Raw genomic sequence first — 15,767 nt, forward strand, 5'->3', positions numbered from 1 at the left:
TAATTATGGCTGAAATTAATATCCTATATGAAATGCCATTAATGTCTGTATGTCTGTTATTATTATTTCTTTATATGTATTTTGTGAAAAGAAAACTCTTTTAACCTCAAATAATGTTCTGGTCCACGCTAGCCAGAAAAAGTTTAATTTGGACAAAATCCAGATGCGGTTCTGACTTTCACAGCTGTCACAGTTTTCTTCAGCAAGCAAATCCAGAATACCAGGTTTTAAATGCTCTTCCCATACAGTTTCCCCCCACAACAATATGCCTGGATCAGGGTCAGAAATTCCTGAGTTTATGGCTTCAGTTTGATCTTTTTGTATGTCTCTCATTTAGATACACACCAAAATGGAAGGAAGCCTAAAAGGTTTTCTGCTTCTCAAGATGGCAGAGTTGTGACAAATTCAACAGTTTCTCTCGCATTTTTATTTTGGGATGAAATCTAACAACACAGATTTTGAAATTTTCACATGATTAGGCGTTAGCCTCAAGTAAGATCTGAGCTCTAAGCTACACCAGCCTTGTGCAAAGTCTCATTCAAATGCTACTTAATGTTGAAGAAGAACAGAAATGTTTTCCAGTCATATTTTAGGGCATTGCTCCATCCCATCTCACAGACTTTTACTGTGATATTCATTAATGCTCTAATTTCTCTCTCCAACCGCCTATTTCAGCCATTTCAGAATACCCTCTGAACCTGCTTTGCTGTGAAACCTCAGGCAGGTTTTTTTTTTCTCATCATAATGATGACATAATGCATTTTTTTAATCTTATGGATGATGGGAAGTGACCAATTTTATTAATGATGTTTTTGTGTTGTGCTGACTTTCTTAATAATCTGTTGACCTGATGGTGGACAAAAAGCAGCACAAGGTATGATATTTCAGTTGAGGTCTTCTGAGCAGAAAGGGCTCGGTTCTGACCTGCAACATATTAAAAGTAAATTAAAACATCAGAAGAAGTGAAAAAAACATTTTGCAGTGTTAGAAAGTGTTTTACCAAAAAATAATCCTATAACTGTATTTATTAGGATTATAATTTGGTGCTTGTGTGTAGCTTTTCACAAGTATCTGGAAATAGAAAGGACCCGTATATAGACAGTGCGTAGTCTTGAATTCCTAGAATACTGCAAGAACCGAAATCTGCAGGGCGCCATCTGTACTGTTTCTATTGTTCATCTGCTGAGAATCTTGAAATCAGCGTTTTTACAAAGAATCACTGTGCTGTCTTAATTACAAGTTTAGAAAAAAGGCCAAAGAAAATTTCTGGCAGCACCCACACTGATGGGAAATTCAAACGTCTTCAAGTGCATAAGCCAACAAAGCTGCTAAAACTGAGCTCATTTGGAGCAGGACTTTGTTTTGATGTGTGTGAGATGAGCCTGAGGCTGGAGGTGACTCTGTCAAACAGAATGGAAGAGTAGCAGCAGGAGGAGGAGGGTGGGGATGAATAGAGCACCAAAACATGCTTTTTCTCTGAGTGTTCAGTGGGTATTTCCATGCCCAGCCTCCTGCATCCCTGCAGAAGCCGTCGTGCTCTTGGGCATGATGCCAACCCTAAGCAGAGTAGCTGGTACTTGCCTGGCAGGAAATCAGCATTTCCTGATGCCCTATGGGGCAGACCATGTCCACAGGGCTGGCATAAATTGTCCTCCTTTCCAAAAATATGCCAGCTACTTACAGATACTGACACTAATTTTACTTCCTTTCAACATTTCTTCTGCTTGACACATCGTGCACCATCTCCTCAAACTGTTATTCATCAGTACAAATTCCCTCTGGCTTCCTCTGAGTTGTTTTCAGAAAGATCCTGCATTTTTTGATCTAGCTGTGTATCTATTTTTCCTGATCTCATTTGCATTCATGGACATACACACAGACACATCAGTTTTACAACCACTACTAACATCATCTTCAGGTGAACTCTGGCAGCCAGACAAAACACGGCACATTTTGATCTGCCATGCTTAAATGAGTAGAATCTATTGAACTCAAAGCAGTGACAGCAAGATAACATAACAGATTGGGAACAAAACCTTTTACATATTGGGTAAACTAAGATTATTGGGGACCAAAACACTTGGAAAATGAAAATGTGCAGAAATCCAATTTGCCTTCCTCCATGGAAGAGGGAAAAAAAGCCAACAAACATCCACAAAACCAGCTACCTTCCCCATCAGTAAGCTATTCAGTTCTTTACTTACTATTCAATAAACTAAGGTAAATAATATTTCATTTTCTATAACCACTGTGTTCTTGATATTGCGTCTGCATGCTCTGCTCTCTGTTCCAGGCAGGTTGCTCTTCAAAGCTCAAGCAACTAGCTGTGAGTTTTTGTTTCTAAAACAAGAAATCCCTTTTCACCCCAAAAAGATTTCTGTCTTGGCTACAACCAATCAATTTCTCTCCTCACTAATAAAGCAACTACATAGTTCTTTTCTTCCTGAAAGAGAATGACATCTGAAGAACTCTTTGAGCCAAATTAGTAATCTTAACTAGTGACTCACTGCAAAGTGAGGCAGGCTTTGCACAAGCAGGCTCCCCACACACTGCTTCCTACGCAAGAACTGGCAGCAGTGTCCTTCACCGAGCTCCCATCAGCTCTCTGGAAAGGACACAATTGTGATGCCCTGTGGGCCATTCTTGCTGCTAAACAATCAGTAAAGCTGGCAGGGGCCAAGAAGGACTGCCCTCTGAAATGTAGCTCAGCTGGCACATGCTGCCCCTTTACTCATAGGAAATTTGAAGGAATATTCAATGGCGGGATTCTTGCTTTGGGTCTTATAGCTGGAGGATTTGAAGGTGTTATTCCTTTTAGGAAACAGAAACAGCTGAGCTCCTAGTAATGAAGGAGGTCTGCTGAATTTTAAAATATTACTAGTAAAACTGCACAAAATGAGGCATTGATCCCTCTGCATATTCCATGTATGAATGTTGTTGGAATGCTGTCACAGGATTAATAATATTAGTGTCCAGAAAATCATGACTGCAAATCACTGCAAAACAAGATCCTAGCAGACCAAGAAAAATTAACAGCTAATTATTGTGTCCTCTGAATGCACAAATCAGTTCCTTGTATTGTGGGGCGCAAACACTGCTCTTGACTAGGCTGAAACCAATGAGCTTGCACTTCTATAACTAAGAAATACAACCCTTAACCTTTTTCTCTTCTTGAAGCCAAATGCTATTCTGCTGCCTTCTGCTACTTGCCCCTGTGGGTTCTTTTCTTCAGCCTCGAAAGAGCTGGGTTGGCCTTATAGGGACAGTAATAAATGTAAAATTCAGGTAAGAACAGGCTCCTTTACCTCAGTTGCCCTTTTCCACCCTAAATTGCCTCTACCCTGCCTCAGCTTTCCCTGGAGGAGTAATCAACCCCCAGCATTGCCACTGACTAGCAGTCCTTGCTATTCCTCAGCTCTCTTTCCCACCTTCTGCTTATGCCCGTCTTTTTCAAGCTCTTCAAAAGCAGAATAATACATGCTTTGCAGTTAGGTTTGTATATGTCTTTAATTAAATCTTCCTGTTCTTCTGAACTAATCTCACACTTTCTGCACCCTGCAGATTAGTTTGCTGTTCATTTCCACAGCTCTCTGATGAGACACGCTCTTTTTCAAGTCTGTGATATTGCTTTCATGGCTAATTTACTTTCCTCCATTAGAATAGGAGTTTTATTAATCTACTCACATTGCAAATCCTCTCCATCATTTCTTAAGGATTTCCAAATTTCCAAGAAATGAAACTGTTCCTCTCTCCCACTCAATTTCATAAATGTTATCATTTTCTATAGCATATTTTATGGTGTGCCTATGCAGGAGTATCTGTGGTAATATGTATTTATAGGACACCCATAATCCTGTAATGTTGCAGCATTAGCCAAAGAATGAGTCTGGGGAAAATGAGAATGGGAGTATTTTCAGCTACTTCTTGGATTACTCCTCACAGTTTATAAAACACTTGGTGTCCAGACGGTAACTTCGGTGGGAGCAGAGGGTCAGCTCCACAGCCAATGAAAGCAGATGGAGCTCAAGCAATTCCAGTCCTTTTATCTGTGTGCAGTAGCTGGGACTCGCTCACAAGTCAGAAACATTTGGCTTCCTCAGAAAGAGAAAAATCCTGCTCTCAAAGTGTTGCTCCATGTTGTGTTTTCCAAAACAAACAAAAAGGGGGCTGCAAGGTTCAGCCTGAATCCCTGACCTGGCATTAAGCGTAGTCCCAGGGTATCACTGGCCCAGCAAGGAGTGAGACTAAATCTTATTTAGGGGTTGGAATGAGCAGCCAGAGGCAGGAAAAGGTGGGGATCTCTCAAACCAAATTTAATGTAATAAGGAGCTACACCCTCAGTCAGGCCAGGGGAAGCAGTTATATAGAGCAATTTCTCTGCTACAGTAAGTGCTGGTGATTTAGCTCAACTACATACAGAGTCCAGCAGCTGTAACGGCTTCATAGCACAAAGTAGAGATATAGCTCACATTTTGCCATCCTTTCCAAAAACTGTGACAGAAGTCCCTTTTGCCTCACATTTTGCCCGTATGTTTGGGAGTCAATGGGCGACCTCTCCCTGAAAGTTGCGCCCTTTAGGCAAATTGATGTTTGGTTATGGTACTGAGAAACCAGCAATTCATCAGGATATGGAAAGTCTTCTAGTACATTTACTACCTGTTAAGAATACTTCATTCTATCACATGTGAGGTTAGTTCAAAATAGTGGTGAGGGCTGATGGCTTTGGGCAGAACTAAGGAAAGGCCAACAAGGAAAGAAATTCACTGGCAGACCAGAGACCCGTGAAGGACATGGCATGTCTATATAGGATCCTAAACTACACTGTAGTAGAAGCAAAGATCAACATGTCTCTAAACAACCTTCTCTTCAGTGAGTTCCCCTGGAGTTCAGCCTATGGGGGTAAGGATTCAGCACCAGTCCATAAGCTGTTTTCCATTTGATTCCTGCCACCCGTGCTAGCTGGACTTTCATGGAGAGCTTGGATTTCCAGAGGCTCAACCAATACAAACAGAAGTAGTAAACTGGTCCTGGTGGGAGGCTGAGGACTGAGGGCTCTCCTGGCACTTGGGAGTGTGGTGTTGTAGAAGGGCAGGACCAACCTATTCAGTGCACGAAAAGCTGCCTCGGATGTCAGCAATGCAGGCCAAGACCTGCAGTTAACAGCCATCTACCTACTCTGCAGCAAGGCAAAGCAGCAGTTGGGAGGAAGACCTGGGCAGCTAAAACCAGCTGGGTGCTCGTGGCTATAGAGACACTGTGCTTTCTGCTGGTATCTCTTCCCCTCTGGCCGCTTGTGGTAACGCTCAGTGTAGGGACTGGCTTTACAGTGGAGAGGTTGGCATTAGTTTTGCAGGATTTAATGGTAGTTGTCCTTGATGTAGCACTGTTTGCCATACAAAAGCTAGGAAAGGTGTCAGAGGGCGGCAGGGACAGGATAAAACCTAACGCTTTCAGCAGGTGAGGGAATTGTAGTGCCCCAGACAGTGGCTTCAGGGGTCCCCCCTACCCACAGAGGGGCGGGCATCAGCCTGTCCCAGTGGGCACCCATTTGGGGTGCTGTGCTTACTTCCCTGCCTTGGCTCTGCAAGGTCTACTGCTGAAAAAAGAGCCTTTATGGAGCTACAGGCTTCATTTTTATTCCTAGCCACAGGCGCTCCCCCTCAGCGGTTCTTATTTATGGGCTGAAGTGCTGCTGAAACCATAAACATTCAAGGGTTCAGTAGCTTTGTTTGCCTGGGGTGAGAACGAGGTGGCAGCTTTTGCAGCCCCATTCTGGCCATTTTCTTCCTGTCAGGGTGCAGATGCCAGCTGAGGTCTGGCACCTTGTTTTATTGTGTGACGACTGGATAGAGATTTCTCAATTAGCTTTAAATTAACTGTCTCTTGTCATTACGAGTTCCCTGAGGATGGGTGTGAGGGTGCTCTCAAAAAGGTTGTTAGGCAGGCTGCCTGTGTGTCCACTATCTGGGCACCCACCAGACTGCGCCTGCCGTTTCTCATCCCCAGGTTTAAAGCTTTAATTAGGAATCTCCTGTGTGTCTGGTCTTCACAAGCACCATCTGGCACGCTGCAGAAAATATGCTCCATTTTCATTACTCACAAATCCTAGGACAGTCATTTCTGTGTGTCAGAGGCAGGGACTGGAGGGTCAGAGGATGGGGGTAAAAACTTTCAAAGCATTTCAGAGTGGAAAGAATCTAAAGGGAAAATGAAACCTGCATCCAAGCTTGGATTTGCATTTGGAATATTTATGAATATGAAGTTTTATGCAAACATTTTCATCGTCAGGACTTCTGCATAGGGACTGTGCTGCAGCATGCTGGAGCATGGCCACATTTGCCACTTCCCAAGCCAGAAATGGAAAATATAAGATGACTTCTTATTTATGGCTTTGCCTTTCTGTGTGCATTGTCACAAAGATGCAACATTTTGTTTCCTCAAAATTCACAGCTACACAAAGGTTTTTGTTACAAGCTAGAGCACATCTGGTTAAATGCAAGTCCTTTAATTGACTCTGCTGTGATTTTGTAATATCCTGCACTCAGAAATGTTTGTAACTTTTTCATATTAATACACACATCTTCCTTTTCCATCACTTTTCTTAGTAGATTGTTAAGCTGTAGATTGTAATTCTAACCACTGAACTGGAGCTACTGAGATACAACTCTGATTCACAAATCAGTGAATGAAGAACAGGCACCACACTGTCCAAAATCTTGAAAGCCTGCTAGAGGGTGGTTGCCTGTGGTTCCCTGCAATATCTGTCACTCTGAGAGAGAACGACAACATTTTTCAAGGCATGTCTTGGAAACATTACAGCAGGAAGTGCTTTAATAGGTATTTCTTCTTGAGGTTTATATTGGGCAATTATCTCTTCATGGGGCTAGTAAAGACAGCTTTTGGATATGTCAGCTTTCACAAAAAGTATCATAAAAGTTCTGTTTTGTGTGGTACCTACAGTGCAAGTAGAAGCATTCAGGCTAAACTATAACTGAGCGTAAATTTCTCTCAACCTTCCTTCTGCCCTTGTGTTTAAGCTTGTTTTTTTCTAAAATCAGCCTTAATATTTCTCTAGTGCCTGTTTTATGCTGGAATTGGCTGCGTTTTCTTGCTTAAATTATTGTATATAGTAAAGGAGTGCTGGATCATTAGCCTAATGTATGCTAAAATATTGCTAATGTTCAATTTGGTTTGAATTTTGGATGCAAATTCCAGTCAGCACTTATTCCATGGGAACTGTTGGTCTTAACCCTCAGGGTTTAAATCCCCGGGTGATAAGAAATGCCATACAACCTTTAGCACTGGGAAAACCGAAATGCACTGGGCCATTATTGTTTGCAGTTGCACACAGGGAGGAAGGCGCTACTCTTTCCTCATCCTTAATTTGGTTTCCTGGTATCCCCTGGGGCGCTGCGGGGGACCACCGCAGGCACATGTGAGAATGGCATTCGAGCCTTAGGTCTCCAAAATTCACCTTCAGCACCTGATCACCAAAGCATCTGGAGGGAGGTTTTTCAGAAGCTCCCACTGAGAGCAACTGGGAGCTGGTGGGTGCCTGCTTCCTCTGTTGAAAACCCCTCCCTAATTGCATACAGTGAATGCTCTGGCAGACCTGCTCCTCTCTCCTCCCCTGGAAATTCTCCTGCTTTTGAACTCTCTGGACACAATTACAGGTCAAAGTCTTTGTGACCAGTCCTGACATTATGGTTTCAATGGCGTTTTGCCTGGGGGCATTAACATGTCCATCTCCCAGGCTGACCTGAGAGGATCTTTATTAGCTCATAACTGTTTTGTTAAACTAGTGAATGGCTCCTTAGGAAACAACAGACAAAATGCTTATTTATGGTGAAAGCTTCATCTATTATAAGATGCCATGCCCCCAAAAAGATCAGAAAATTATGAAATGTAGAAGGAAATGTTACTTTGTCCATATCCATCAGTCTTAATTATTTACCATACCACAAGTTTTGTGGGATCCTTAGAGAAGGAAAAGTCCTGTATCTCACAGACTCATGGTAAAAAGTAGGGGCAGCAAAATGGTTATTGAAATGAGGATTTTTGTCAAAAAATGAGATGCACTGCTGTGTTTGGCTAGAATAGTGCACTGCACAGATAAATTGCTCTAAGTAAGAAGTGGGCAGAGAACTGGACTTTTATGTCACCAATAGTCTGATAAGGTGTCTTAACTACTTTTTAGAAGACCTAAAATGTAATAGTCATCTGAAAAAAACTTTTTCCTTGGAATGTGATCCATTTTCGCAACTCAGGTAGCACTTACAGTGCTAATAGCTATTCTAATATAAACAAATAAAAGTAAAATTGCTCCTTAGCTCCTACCCCAGAATATAATTTTGCACAAGAATATCTGATTTATCACACCCTAAGATAATGACTCAGCTGCACTTCTTTCATACATTGTTCTCTCCACCCTCAAGAGAAAGAGGAAGCAATATACTTGCTGTGCAGAGACCTCTTTCAGTTACAGCCGCAGAACAATTAACATTACCTCATTAGCTTTTGCGGTTCCTTGAAAGCAGAAAAATCCAGATTTTCCTCTCTCCATCTGCCACTATTATTCAGCACAGACGGTTGGGTGAGAAGTAAGTTGCTTTAATTTGAACAAAATCTTCAGGGCAGAAATCCACGATTGCTAAAATGAACGTCCAGCCTATTCTGCTGCTCCCAAACCGGCTAACTTGGAAGCCAAAATTCATTTGTACGCTGGTAATAAGACAGAGGACTAATTAATTCTCTGGGCTGTGTTTGTTTTGGGTTTTGGTTTTTTGTTTTTTTTCTTTTTTCTTTTTTAACCAGGGCACAAGTAAAACATTTGTGTAAAACCCTAGAAGAGGCAAGGCACAGCTTGTACCACAGATGGCTGGCAGGATGTATTGCACTCCTCCTACCCCTGAATCCAGAGCTACAGACCTTTGGTAAACAGAAACAGGGGCATGCACAGTATGCAATGGCCCCAGTTGGAAAGCTGAGATTATGATCCTGTCTCTATTTAGGTCACGTATTACAGTGAACCAGGGACTTCCGAGTTTTCTGAACAGCATGGTCTGCCAGCACCAGGGCTGAAAGGGGAGCTGTGGTGTGTATGTGTGTTGGCTAAAGAAAAGGCCAGGCATCAGCAGTGCCTGCTGACCATCGCAGGAGATGTAGGGTATGGCTGCACTGCGGTGGCAGATGCGACTGTAGCACTTGGGGCCTTCCAGTGCCAGGGCTGATGTACCCTGATGGCAGAAATTACATTTAACAGGCACTGACTCAGTCTTAGAAAGCCCTTCAAGATATGCTTTTGTATGGGACTTTTGCTTTTATGGCCCTTCAGCACATTAAACATCTGTGAGGTCACTGTAAATGAAACAATGGAGCATTACAATATATTTTGCCCTCTGTCTCCACATTTCTTGATTACACTGAATTCACTCCAAGTAAGGTATGGCAGCACCATGAGTTAGGAAAACACTCGGCATATGCATTCCTAGATAAATTTATTATCAACACTCTCAATGTTCTCAGTGTTAGTCTCTATGTCATTGGCTAGATATTTTCTCTGGAACATCAAGGAAAATGGTAACATTGTTCCTCAAATGAGGCATTTCATTACCAGTAAAGTTAGTGCATTTCAAATCTTGGTATGCAACTGGGCACAACTGTTTAAAGTAACCATTGAATGCTCTGGATCCTTCCTTCCAAGCAGGTGAATACAGCAATCCAGTTCTTTAACCATGATCGATCTTATTTAGGACCTGAGTCAGTAGAGCATGTAAGGAATTACTTAATTTAAAATGGACATGTATTGCCACTGCTTTTAAAGATATGAGGTGAAAGTTAGCCAAACAGGCCTAGTAAAAATTCTCCTTTGAAGAGGTAACAGAATAATTATTCCAGAAAAAGATATAGAAAAAGTACAATGAAAAAGCAAAAAGAGAAAAGTATATCTATTTTTACCCTTTGAAAAGGAATTATATTATTGTATTTCTGGAATTACAGTTAATTTGCAGAATTTTTGAGTAAAGAAAGGAAGCTATTCTCATTGTTCGCAGACTCCCATCTAGCAGAATGGTACTATGGTGACAACTGCTAAACGAAGCATTGTAAGAGATGGCAAGATAATATTTAAAAAGTGAGGAAAACTTAACCTTGCTGGGAGCAGGGATAACCATAATGACCTAAACAGATTATTCCTGTTTTCAAGGCTGTACAGTTGTCCTAGTGAGTGAAAACTGTCAAACTCTGAATGCCCCATTGACACTCATCCTCCATTATTTGCTGGCTGGCTGAAAGGGTAGGATGGAGTGATGTGAAAAATAATCAAATAATAAATACTTTAAAAAAAAGAAGGATTAAAAGCTTTCTCACCCCTACAGTCTGTTGAGAAGCTCTTAAGGATTGCTATAGCAATATTGGGATTCTTCCGTGACATTACTTTTCACACCGTGCCTAGGGAAACTGCAGCTGAAATGACTCAAGAGCTCCTTCTGAGTCTTTCAAAACTGTAGCTTTCTGGATATAGACAGCACCTTTTAGCCACCTATCCAGTCAGAAGTCTTAAAATTTCTAATAAGTGTAGCGTGAGACTGGGTATTGGTTTCACCAAAGTAGCATAGCTCATGGTTATCATATTAATTTTGTTTAACCAATTAAATGTTTGGACATGAGTAAAAAACCAGCAGCAGCAGCAGCATTGCACTGCATATGACAGGAGATATGCAATTAGTATGTCCATCTGGAATATAAGAGGATATCAGCAATTGCTATCAAAACCAGAATTCACATGGAGATCATTACAATTCAAACAGCTATTTGACCTGAGTTTTTAAAAGACCAGAATAAAGCAGCCTGATTGGATTCCCCAGGGAATCTGGTGTTCAGCTGGGAGAAGCTTTAGCTTTGTTAACTGTCGAAGCACTGGCAATTGTTTAAACTGGAATAATAAGGTTTGTATTCTCAGGGTCAGTAGGCCAATGCAGAGAGTGTATTTTTAAAAGAAAAACATGCTTTATAAAGCAATTAATAAAATTCAGGCCCTAAGGTGGCATCTGTTCCATTTATTTCAAGAAAGGCATTGCAGAGTATCAGCAAATTGGCTTATTTCTTTGTCTGAGTTCATCTGAAAATGTATCTAATTGTAAAAGAGTCGCAGGAGGACTGCCATCAGGTATGGCAGTCATATGTAATTCTCATGGGCTTGAATTTGTATAAGAAACCATAAGATGCATTTCACTGAAACTGAAAAGCAAACCTGCTGTATGAGGGTGACAGCCACACATTCTCACTTTCAGGTATGGTGGTATTACCAGACAAAGCAAACTCTTGTGCAGTCCTAATTTATGAAAAGAACCCCTAAGTAATTTCTATTATTATTTTTTTTCCTTTTGTTTTCTTTTTAGTTATGTTAACCCAGTAAGTGAGCAGAGAAGAACTATCACTGGAGGTACTCTTTTAGGACATCTCAGTCTGGCAAGAACCATAATTACATGGACATTCAATTTCTTAATCAGCTATGTCTTTTCCTCTTGTGTTTGAAACATTAATCTCTGGCTTGTTTCACTATGAGTTACACTGTAACTTTTTATACAACAACCTTTGGTCTCATTATATAGATCCACTGTAAGTCAAAGGCAGCTTTAGGTTACCACAGAGCAAGCCTCATCTTCTTACATGTGCTGTAAATGCCACATAGCTTGTATAAATCAAACAAACTACTGGACATCGTCAGGATTTAGGTTTATGCTGCTGCTCTCACTATTCCAGGCTTGCAAAGAATATTTCAGTCGCAGTCAGCAGTTGAAATAAACAGTATTAACAAATCATTACAAATTTGTAATGGAAACTAAAAAGCAAAATAAATATACATTTTTCATTTTAGAAAACTTTTGTTTAAGTTTCCCAACACAGTTTGATACAGTGTGATCACTTTCATCACTCATTTCAGGCTCTGATGAAGATTTAGATGCACTGCAGAGGCTGTGCAAGTAAATTAATGGCATGCATTTATAACCTAACCTGTACACCAGAGCTTGTGGAAGACATTAACATGAGGAGCCTGCATGATTAGAGAATATTTTCAGAGGTACCCCATATGTTGCCTGCAGGATCTGTTTTTAAAACAGACATAGGTATCTCTCTCCTATTAAACTCCATGTAACAAGGTACCAGAATATCTTCTCATTTGTTTATCTAGTTCTTATGGCGACAGTATAACAACTAAGTATAAGGCAGTTCACTTGAACTGGTATTAATGCAAGTGTTTACCCTGTCCTCATGACTGAATTAGATCCTTAACGGGACATGTGTGCAACCAGAGCTACCATGTCCAGCCAAAATTTCTGTGCAATGATTGATGCTAATAACTCTGCAGCAAAAGTGCATCATATGGAACAAACTATTCCTGAAAACATAAATCTAAGAACCTCATTTTGAGTTATTCTGTAAAGTAAAGCTAGATTTTTAAAAATAAAGGGTCGTTTTTCAATATAATTTTGAGCAGTAAAATCCTACTCCAGTGAAAATGCTGTTCAGTGCCTCAAGACAGTCCTTCTCCTTGTTCATCCTTTGAAGATAACTTCTACTAATCTCTGAAACATGTCCACTTTAGGTATTATGATAGTTCAGATGTGTGTGAGCCTGCTTGGAAGCTCCAGTATTTACCTGCTAGTCATAACAGTCTTGCAGAAAGCTAAAATCAAGTACTTAAAGAGTAGGAAGTATTTTGATTGCATTTTTTGGAGGTGAGATAAATTAAATCTAAAGTAAATAACCATGAGCTTTCCACAGTTAACTCACTTTGGATCAATAGTTATTTCTCTTGTAATTGATGTCTAATCCTCTCATCCACTCATTACCAATAGTTAATTCCGTAGAAAATTGCATGTAGAAGGTCAACCTTGTTCATCTGATTTTAAGATCTCTCCCTCTGGGTTTAATTGATCAAAGTTGCCTCTTGGTTAAGCTCTGTGTTCATAAGAAAGTACAGAATAACCTCCTGTCATAAAACATAAAAATACTCTGTGGTTCTCCTCCTTGGGAAAACAAACAGCTTATGCCTTTAGAGCAAGCCGAAGCCCAAGGCAGGAGAGATGAACTTGCCTCCACATAGTTCCAATACTAACCGCACAGCATCTTCCCCATCTTCCAGACAGGACGATGAGATGCCCTTCAGATGTAGCTGTCACAGCAGAAGGCTCCTACCCTTCCATTTTGTCTTCTCAACCAGAGTCATGAGGAGGTAAAATGAAGGGCGTTGGCTTGACATGAAGGGCTATGATTTTCAATCGTTATCTTCAAAGCAGGTAGCCTCTTGTCACCTGCTGTCTGTTTTACCTGCCAATTAAGGTAAGACACCTTCACTTTGATGTTTAAGGTTGGCCAGCAGTATAGCTTCTTCACAGAGTTGCTCACAGTATGAGGGAATGTTTAATTCAAAGCTATTAAGTGTTTATTAATAGAACAAAGGAAAACACACCCATGTCTCACTTTTCCATGTACCTAAAATATTACCATGGCATTTCTGACCTGTAAATTGGCTTTTAAATAGTATCAGTCACCAGAATTTGGGCATAGGAAAACGTCACTGCAACTTAGGAGCCATTGCTTCTCATGACCCTATCCCCTGGCCCCAGATGGAAATACTGTCACTTCCAGCACCACGAGGAAGGTGACCTTTCTGAACTTCTCCAAATACTGATGCAAAATGGAAGAGCAGCTAGTACTTTATCCTTGTGTGTTTTCCAGATGGTACTGCAGCTGCAAGGTTGCAACCGATTTCACAGCATAGATCAGATCACATCCCATGTGAGCTGCTGGTTGCTCAGCAGTTTCCCAGGCTTAGACACCCATATGAGAATTTAGGATGGCAATTTAAAGTGAGAATTTCCAGGTACATTAGTAATACTACTTAATGCTTGGAGCCTTGTTTATACTGGCTTCAGCAGAATAACTGTATCCAAATATGGAAATCTTTGATATAAAACTGGTGTTGTCCCTTAAAGGCATGTCCCTACATAGAAATAGGAGCTTGTACAGGACCTGTAGTACTCCCACAGGATTGAGCCATGACATTACTAATGCAGAATTAAATGAGCTTCTGAACTATCTCTTATATGCTGCCCCTTCCACTAACCACATCCTACAGCCAATGCAAAAAATTCCAGGGTATGGCAAGGATTTTTGTGTTTAGAGGGTACCAAGGGCCAGCCATGCTCAGGATACCAAAGCTTCAGCTGTGGTCAACCCTACAGATGTAAGTACAAGGACAAAATTCTTCCCATGCTCACTTTCTCCTGCACACATACACAAAAGTTAATCAATCCTGACCCTACAGGATTGTTGGAAAACGACAAGCACAAGGTAAATCTTTAGGTCCCAATCTCCCTGTGATTACAAAATTTAGAAAAGCAATTATCCACCCTTCCCTGTGTCCCGTCTGGCAGAGAAAGATGCCATGTTACTTTCTGGAGTGAAGCCTTGCCTACGTGTTGTAAACTCTCTGGGGAAGTTCATGCTGGGATATTTACAACCTTGGTATTACCGCAATAACTTTTCCTTTGAAATCTTCAAATTAAAGGAAAGAAATTGATATTTCATGCCCTTGAGCTTTAAACAGCAGATTTAGAAAAAGACTTCCAGTAAAATAGCCTGATAGAATTTTACAGAATTTATAGGATTTGCTACTTCTGCCATATCCTATTATGATTATCATAATTTGATGTGTTTGGCTTGCAGTGGCCCTTAGGGAGTCAAAACAAGGGGAAGGCACCCCACTGGGCTCCACAGTGCTCTCAGGTACAGCACAAGGGTCTTTGCTACTCCAAGTGTTCTCTAATCTAAGTAATGTTTCAAAAAATAGTATAAACTGTGCTGCTAGAAATAATGGTGGGAAATCAATACCTACTGTTTCTCAGCAGACAGTGTCTATAAAGAAAGATACTTTTGATATGTACTTGTTCCATTTGTACTCACTCTTTTTTTTTCTACAGTTCCCACTCTCAGGTCCTGAACTCTTAGAGGAAGCAACACAGTTTTCCATGAACCTTAATTCACCTTCTTCATTATATGACATATTAAGCTCTACCATGAAAAATACTGTTCCAATTTGTCTTGTGTAAAAAATAATGGTAGTACTCAAGTATTTCATATGTTGACATAGCACCTCTGTTTCCAAAGCACTACACAATATGAGGATAAATGAATCTTCACAACACTCACAAGATAAGAACGGCAGGTAAATATTGTCCCTTATTCAATTATGGAAGTGGAGACAAAGATTTTTACATGCTGGAAGGTTAACACAAGTGGCCAGCAGAACCACAGCCCTTTTAATGATAATAAACCTCTAGTGACCTTGGAGGAATCCTGACTTTTTGTCCAGAAATTTTGGGAACCACTGATCTGTATAAAATCACACAATACTATGATTTGATGCTGTCCTGAAAATTGTGCTGTCTTGTATTGAGGACACTTGAGCGTCATGTTTGGGTGAAGGGCCTGATTTTATTCAGAAAGAGTTCAAAGAAAAGACAACCTATGACAAATTGCTGTAGCTAGTGCCACAAAGTGATAACATTACTGCGCTTTTTCTCTCTGCTCTGTCACTGGTGTGTGAGGACTTCTCCTAGGATCTCTGCAGGACAGGAGGCAGATCATCCTCACAGTGTTTGCTTTGCATTTCCTCATAATACAGGTACAAAAGGACAGATTTCACCAAGTGAAAATTGTACCTAAGTCATTAGAAACAGGAGTTCATTATTATCACTACA

The sequence above is a fragment of the Phalacrocorax carbo genome, chromosome Z, assembly GCF_963921805.1.
Source record: "Phalacrocorax carbo chromosome Z, bPhaCar2.1, whole genome shotgun sequence".
Lineage (NCBI taxonomy): Eukaryota > Metazoa > Chordata > Aves > Suliformes > Phalacrocoracidae > Phalacrocorax > Phalacrocorax carbo.